At 39.2% G+C, this 8,915-nt stretch overlaps 1 protein-coding gene across 1 annotated transcript in view; it reads left to right on the top strand.

Moving 5' to 3' along the window:
• Window positions 1–1,917: 1,917 nt before the first annotated feature.
• Window positions 1,918–8,915, top strand: part of LOC120539499 (rho-related BTB domain-containing protein 2-like) — a 150,605-nt gene continuing 143,607 nt past the window's right edge. Inside the window, exon 1 of the mRNA XM_039769609.1 lies at window positions 1,918–1,991. The gene's annotated coding sequence lies outside the window, so the exon portion shown is untranslated. The remainder of the gene's footprint in view (window positions 1,992–8,915) is intronic.

Below are 8,915 nucleotides of genomic sequence, written 5' to 3'. Positions count from 1 at the left end.
GTCTCAGGATTTCCAACAACGCAGCTCGATCAACTGAGTTGAGCACTTTATAAAAATTGACAAAGGCTGCAAAGAAACTCTGTCAATATTTGCGTTTGCACTCAATGAGGACCCTCTGTGCCAGAAAACAGTTGCTGGTAGACTTCTTATGCATAAAACCAGACTGCTCCAGACACTGGCAGTGAGCAAGTGATCACGTATCATATTAAGGATTATCCTAGCAAGGACTTTACCCGGCACCGAGAGCAGTGTTATCCCCCTGTAGTTGCCGCAATCCAGGTGATCACCCTTCCCTTTCCAAATAGGGACGACAAGTCCTGTTTTCCAGTCAGCTGGGATGACGCCCTAATAGAAGCAAAAATTGCTTGCAATGCCAGGAGGACAGCCTTACCACCAGCCTGAAGAAGTTTACCCCATATACCAAAGATCCCTATAGCCTTCCATACACTCAGTTGGTTCACCACCTGTGCAATCTCAGTGAGATTGGATGGTTTACAACTAATTGGAGGATCAGCCTCAAGAACCGTGAACCCAGAGATGTTCCAACATCATAGCCAGAGGATCAGCTTCAAACAACTGCTCAAAGTAGCCAGTGGGTCACAACTGCAGCGTCATCCATAAGGACCATTCCAGCCCCCACTCTGACTGCAACTCTTTGAGAAACAGATTTGGATGTACGTAATGCTTTGATTCCTTTGTAACCAGGATGTGGGTCACTAGACCACAATATATCGCTTGCTTACAGATTCCTCTAGCAAATGCCTCCTTATCTGCCCTCAGAGCACTTGCAGCTGTCCTTCTCCATTCCTCTCCTCTAGATGATATCCAGGGTGCCCTGCAAGATTAAATATCTCCTTCTGGGAACACCGGCAACCCCAACACAACCCTCAGGAACTCATGGTCTTGACATGGAAGGTTTCCCACATCACATTAGGATTGGCAGTTTCATCCAAGTCTGCAAGTTCCTCACACAAACAGTTACCAATGCATCATGCTAATACCAAAACAAAACTTTTTACCAACCTTGTCAATCTGCATGTCAAAGTGTAAATTTAAAAAAAAAAGTCACCTTCAGAAAATATAAATAAAATTGCAAGATAAGTAGTAATAATCCATAGTTAATAAACAGCTACTTGATTTACTCCATATAATAAACTCATGCATTCAGTTTTTTTACTTAATACTCATCTTAGTTACATATTTTGACAATGACTATTATCCAAAGCTAATCAATTTGGGGCTACTGGGTGCTGGAGCCTTTCTAGGTAGCACTGAGCACCAAAGTAGTAGGCCCACACACACCTGCTTTCTTAAAGTCATATGGGCCAATGAGGGAATATCAATCAACTGAAAACAAACATGTCCTTGTGTAGTCGGATTTAAACTCACATAGGCAGTGACCAATCGTGGATCCAAATTCAGAATCTTAGAGTTGTAAAGCAGCAGCATGATTCACTGTGTATTTATTTTTTATTAAATTCATAACTTTAAACAAGAAAATAATGTAATGGCCCAGGAAATATTAAGTGCTCCTTTAAAAATAAAACATTACGAAAGATACAGAAACTACTGTAGTTTAACACAAATGGTGCACAACCCACTACATTTGTCACACTGCCTTACTGTATCTGTTTCTCTCTGGTATTTTGGCTTCTTATCTGCAGAAACAGCTAAAACATGAGTGCATGCACATACACAAACACACAAATCTGCCAAAGCAGTTAATAAAAGCCTGAGTCTCATTATCTCACTTGGGGCCTCAGATGGCTATCTCTGGAGAGCCAGTGACACCATAGACTCAGATGGGTGGGGCCATTTAGGCAGGCAATGAAGAAAGGCAAGCATGGTTTGTGAAGAGGCAGTGCACTTACTCAACGATTCCTGCATGAACCATGTGGCTGTTCAGTAAAGAAAATCGCTTAATGGAGACTTGGTAAGAGGTTTACAAGAGAGGAAGGAGGGACCAGAAAGAGCCCAAGACTGCTAAGTGTGTGAGTGAACCTTCTTGAAAACAAATCTCCTCTTTCTTTCTGGCATTATTTTTGTTGTCATTTAATGATGAGAATCATTTGTATTGTATGTAGCATTAGATTTGTTATAAATTATTTGCAAGTGCTTTCCATCCGGAGACCAATTTTTAAAGATTTACATGACATCTAATGTTTCTTCATTCTTCACTATTCCAATCTGCATATTGTAAATATAGTATGGATTATTAGGTTTAACATGTCAGTGACAGTAATTAGAGAAGTGTGAATATTCTTGTACTCTGCATCACAATTGCTCATAGATGATGTTTATTCAGATAGATAGATAGATAGATAGATAGATAGATAGATAGATAGATAGATAGATAGATAGATAGATAGATAGATAGATAGATAGATAGATAGATAAAAAATATTACAATTACAAAATATGGGATCAGTTCACTCAATTTCAAGATAATTTAAAAGTGAGGTAGCTCACTTGATAGGAATAAAATTCAATCTGAAGCTTGATTTAATGAAGTCTGCAAGACATTTATTGATGCATATCACTGGCACAGTAAACGTTAGAGATCCCTTAGGCAGGCTGTGAAGCCTGTCCAAACAGTACCGGATGCAAGGCAGGAAACAAAACTGCAACTCTGATTGGGTCCTGTACATTATGTCTCAATCCCTGATTGGTCACCCTCCACTGAATTAAACCACATTCTAACAAAGTGAATTATACTTTGAATGTTGCATTTATGTGTAAATAATGTGCAGATAATTTACCAGCCACTACAGTTTTGTGACTGACAGCATTAACACCCCTTCCAGGAATTTTCTGCCGATATGGGCATGCACAGTTTAGGCCAACTTCTAGGTCATATGCAGGGCCGGCACCACTGTTGAGGTGAATTAGGCATTCACCTAAAACAGTCAGTTGGCACACTAATAAGCTTGGCCTACAGTGCAAAATATATGGTCATATGCATTTTCAGTTGTTTTATTGTGGAAGGCGATACTTTTGAAAATGATGTGAAAACACTAGTATGGATAGAGATCGTTTTGGTTTAATAAATGCCATTTATAAATGAAAACATATTAGAGTAGACATAGCCTGGGAGATTAGAAAATACTGAAAACTCCACATGAATGGCAGCCAGGTACAGGATTTAAACCTAGGATGCTATCCATGTGAGGAAGTTGTGTTAATCACTGTGCTCCCTACAACTAAATAGATATAGTGATAAAGTGGTTACCACTTCTGTCTTACAGATCCAGCGTCCTAGGATCAAATTTACCGCTTCTTCTGGAGTTTATATATTCCCTCTGTGTTTTTGTGGGTTTTTGTCCAGTTACTCTGGTTTGATTGTCAACTCTAAACTGACTGTGGGTTTGTAAGTGACTGGGTACTATCATGGACTGACATCCTATCCAGTGCTGACTCCCACCCTGCACCTAATGAGGTGGCTTAGGCTTGGACACCCTGATTTATTTATTAACTAGTTAAGAAAATAGTGTGTTATGTTCAATACAGCACTCTGCCAAGTCTTAAGCCACCCACCAATTCTTTACATTTATAATCCTTCTATTATGATATATGAATGTGGAGATAAAGAACACCATGAAAAGAAGCTTCGCTGTTCATGGAACAGAATATAAAGTTGGGGTAAAAGTCTATTTGGTAGACTTTTTTGGTAGACTTGGTCCTATTTGGTCTATTTATTGACAGTAGACTTAAGTTATGAAAATTTTAAAAACTCACTCAACAACAAATAACCAGTTTTCTTCAATTGAGTTTGGTGGGCTATGCTAAGGGGTGTGCCTCTCCATTAGATTCTTTGCATTCTTGAAATTATCAGACAGACTTGTTGTGAGGCCATACCTAATTAATGAGATTTTTGTCCCTTTAAGACCACAGAGTACTGGTCTTTAAACTATTAGGATCCTGGTTGATTGCCCCATCTCTGATTTGTTGATTGATTCCATGTATGGTACTTAACCGACTTATGCACCAACTGTAAAAAATAAAAATGTATTTAATTCTATGGTGTCGGACATAATTAGCTGCCTTAGGTAAAGGTGTCAACTTGACATGCCTTAATCACACTAAAGTAAAAGCAGTATCTGTCTACATATTTTGTGGCATTCCAGGTTTTCTCTGTTTTCTAACTTTGTTTCTGTGTATTGTTTTGGTTGACTGTCATCAACTGTGCCTGAGTCACTTTTTTGCTGTCTGACTCTCCAGTAATTATTGCACGCTTGCTTGTTCTAAACAGTGTAGTAAAGTCCAATTAAACATGGAGGACACAGAAGTAGTCTTACAAATGATAAGCAGGTTTTTGCATAAGTTAATGCACAGACTTGGACACATCATCAGTGTTGTTTCCTGGTGTCATAAGGTGTTTTGGGTCTTACAACAGACACTCTATCCCAGGCAACCTGACAGAGATTGATCAAGTCTCAAATTGTGTCAAAGTGGCATTTTGTGGTCCCCACATGTCACCCCTTTTCAACCAGATCCATCCTGATGCCCTCTCTGCAGCCTCCACAATGTTGTTGACAGCTCTTCTCCTACTTGCTCCAGTGATACCCAGCGGTTCCATAGGCTTTGCTAGGGAAATGGTCTGCAAAGCCTTGGCAACCCAATTCCACTGGTATGCACCTGGTCCCTTACCCTTTTCTATGGCAGGCTTCCAGAAGGTCCTGGTATTTTTTCCTCTTCCTCTCCTGCCCTTTGTCCAGCCTCTCCTCCCAAGGCACAGTTAGCTCCAGGAGGATCAGCTGTTTTGAAGGATGATGTCAGGTCTCAGAGTGGACTTGCTGATATGTGCTGGGATTTTCAGCTGCCTCTCTAGGTTGACTATCATCACCCAGTCTTGCGGCCGCAAAGAAGAAGTCAGCAAAGTTCTTTTTGGTTCTTTACATGGGCTGCACACCTTCCTTGACAAATGTGATCATCCTGGCATTCCTACTCTCGTTGATCCCCTTATTGATTGCCTCACCATGTTAAACTTTGTTAAATACAAAGGTGATTCATATATAATGCCATGTCCTATGTGCCTGCCAGCACCTAAGGAAATATGTGCTCTCAAGAATGTGCCTTGAAATTGAAAGAAGCATGTTGAGGTAAGCTTTGTTATTCTTCTTAAGCAATCTTACATGGAACCATTGAAGTCTCAAAATCCCTCTGTTAACAAGATTTAATGGGCACTATTAAAATCTGGAAATCACAAGGTATATATTGTCTGAACAATATCCACATGTTGAATGAACAAGATATTGTGGCAAATTCTTATGAGCCCATTTGCTGAAACCCTAGAGTGATTCCAGCCCTAAAAGTTTCTGGTTAACTGGAGAAACTCAGGTTTCAAGCAAAATCTTGTGGCTTGTGAGGGGTGAAGTAAGCGTCCCTGTGCTGGAAGTGCTGAATGAAGTATGCTGAGGTCGTCCTGTCCCTTGTTATGTGAGAGCTAATAAAAGGGGTATCAAAGCAGAGCAGAGATATTTATTTTTATTGCTACCTTATGGAATTTGAGCTCGGGGAGCTAACGAAGCACTGCCCTGCTGAGAATTACTACTATTTTATCTTCCACTGAACTGCAAAGTGTGTGACTTAAATTTTATCTGAGCTGTCCTTATTATTAGTTTTTACACAATACAGGAGAGAGCACTTAAATTTAACAGAAGCATTTTCTAGTTGAACATTGACTCTCAGATTTCTAATTGCCATTTATTTATGTTGTACTGAAATCGAATTATTGTAGTTTAATATTAATAATGCAAGTTGGCTTAATGCTTATATGTGTGGAAAAATGTTATTCTGTAGAATTTAGTTGTCTATTGAATTACATTAAAAATATAAATATACATGAAGAGATAACTGGCATACATCTGGTAATGCTGTACAGTTAATAATATACCTTGATTTTACTTGTGCTTAATTATATTGTTTAAATGAGTGTTCAAGCAGGTAATTTAAGGATGAAATTGGGTACAAAATTGACCAAAGGAAGCCACAGCTTTCTTAATCCAATTTTTGTTAAATATAAAGAACAATTCTGAAACTGTATTACTATTTAATGCAATAATTGCCCTTCTAAAATCCATCTTTTCCGCACTGAGGCATAATAAATCCAATCTGTGTTGATTTTTACTCATTTTGTTATATTGTGTATCTATTCAAGTGATACGTTTGTGAGATGTTCACTTAATTTTTATACTTTATTTTATTATTCTTTTCTCTGGTGTAGGGGAGCCTAATCTACTGCTGTTGGGTATCACAATAGAGGAGGCATAGTGTAACTTACTAATAAGCCACTCACTAGTACCACACTTCACATCACCATCGTGACACTAACTGTAGTTATGTATTGATCAAAGGCATGATTGCAATTGCATGATTCATTATTCTGCCCTGCATCTCTGTAGCAAAAATATTGTGTGAGGGTTGTTTAAAAATAAAATAAATGAATCGTGTTCTCTAGGCAAAGCCTTATACCTTCTCATTATTTCAAAATGTGCTTTTACTTTTGGCACTTCAGTACTTTCGAAAGCAGATACTTTTTTACTTTTACGCAAGTATTTTAAACTGAAATACTTCTTATGTCAGCGAAAGTAAAAAGTGCAGCTTTTGCTTGCAGATTGTATGAGCACTTATTAGTTAGACTTAGTTGTCTACTAGGATGTACATATCCTCAGTAATGACATTCTCCATTGCTAATTTACTATACAAATTGCATAGTACCACAGTAAGAGTTTAGTATTCAGTCAGCACTGGAACACTAACGAGACTGGGCTTGTGTGGAAAGATTATATCATTGGTAATCAATGATTGATCATTTACATCACTGATCGACACCACTTTGCAGATAATCTGAACCATGTGTTTGACCATATCATAAATACCCTGTTTACGCTAGACACTTATATCCCGATTGTATATACAGTAGATAGACTGAAAACACTGTCATTCAAGGGCATCTGAGGATTACCTTCCAGCTTCAATATGTATGCAATACCCTGCCAGGACAAGATGAGGTGCCACCGTTAACAGTACCATCTCTTTTTTCCACTGCAGGCCTGAACCCCTAATCTTCCAGTGGGGACTATATAAATCTGTGAGCTCCTGGAAAATGTCCCATGGTAGAACTCCAAAATGATTGAGATTATTGACATGGACCTGTTCAAGAGTTCCTAATTTTTAGACAAGCCACGTAGGTTCAGAAGGCAATACTCCCCTTTTCTGTTGCACCACTGCACACTCATTTTTGTTCTATTTTTTTGGACCTTTTCTTTGGGACTCTTTTGCCTCCTTTTCATTTTACAAACATTATACATGCATTGTATTTACACTAGAATAATTCAACAGATAGATAATATCCAATCACATTTTTTCCTCACAAATTGTAAACTTGCAATCTGACAAATACCTATGCAGTGGGGTTGCACTGTGGGTCCACCAGAGTTTTGTACACTTTATGCATTTTTACTGATAATAAAGGCACACATAAGAAGCTGTTTGCAGCATATACTTAAAAGAAGACCAAAGGGACAGAGGATATTCTATTGCTGTAGCTCTCGTCAAAGCGGCAAGTATCTAGAATCAGTCGGGATGATAGTGAAGCCAGTGGGATGGAATCCTTCTTGAATGGTTTAATGACCACAACTGGCTGTTCAGTTTCCATACATGTTGCCATATGTTTTTCTTTACTTGCAAAAGACCTTGGCCTCTGTTGAGAAGAAAAGATATGACAAATTTATGTAAGTAGGTCATCATGGTTATGCTAACTTTTTGGAATAAGCAAACCATCAATAAGATAATGCCTTTGGGAAGTGTGCTGTGTTTTCTAATCAGCTCTGCAGAAGATATACTTTAATCTCCTACATGTGAAGTGACTCTGTGAAATTGTGGATGGCCTAGAAAGGCAATGGGGGTTTCTTCACTGTAACGATGCAACTGATGGGTCACATATCCCTACCAAGGAATTTGACACAGGGTATTACATCCAGAAGGAATAACACTAAACTTAACTTCTGACTATAACTGATCATCTGTAACAGTAGGGGGGCTGTTTGTAAAGACTGAGGTATGAGGTTCATCAAGAAAAATACTTCTTTTGCATTAAAACAGCATTATAGAGAGAATGTGTAAAGCAAATATATGTTACTAGCCAACCCGCGGCGTACCATAAGCCGCATAATCAGGCCGGTTTTTTAATGATTTTTAAGCACAGGGAGAAAATTAACATTTGAAAAATCGGTAATGTAATAAATCAGCAAGAAAAGCAACATTGTAACAATGCACGGAATGAACCAACACACAATCATCCGTGCGGCGCTCAGGTGCGGAGGGTGGAACGGGAGGAGAGGAGAAGGACATCCACTCCACTCCCTCCGTCATGCTAGTCTGCTGATTTCTCATCCAGTATGCACTGCCTGCTCATGTGCCCACCTCCAACTTGTCACTCGAGTCGTTGTCGTCTTTGCACAGTCCAGATGCACCTGTGACTCCCATAGACTTTTCATTGCTCTGTGCAGTTTTGGCTGCCTTTCTGTATATAATCAAGCAAGACACCCGACCACGGTAGTAGCGAGGTGGGAGGGGGGTGTGTACAAAGTACAGGAGCATCTAAGAAGACGCATGTTTGTCGCGGATGTGAATTGCTGTATGTAGCGTGTAAAACAGTTTGCCATGGTGCACGCGGTCGTGCATCGTAACCGAAAACTCGGTTTTTAAAGACTGCTTACTTCATTGTGTATACAATTGTAGGTGAATGAAAAGATGTAACTCTGGAGAGGGCAACATACAATACAGCGTTTTACACGCTGCATACAGCGATTCACATTTGCGACAAATTGTTTTACACGCTGCATACAGCAATTCACTTCCGCAACAAAAATTTGAATTTTCTTAGATGGTGCTGTTGCGTCCACCCACGCTCT

Source organism: Polypterus senegalus, chromosome 11, assembly GCF_016835505.1.
Source record: "Polypterus senegalus isolate Bchr_013 chromosome 11, ASM1683550v1, whole genome shotgun sequence".
Lineage (NCBI taxonomy): Eukaryota > Metazoa > Chordata > Cladistia > Polypteriformes > Polypteridae > Polypterus > Polypterus senegalus.
Note: the sequence above shows the minus strand (reverse complement) of the source record. Positions and strands in the feature narration are given on the sequence as shown.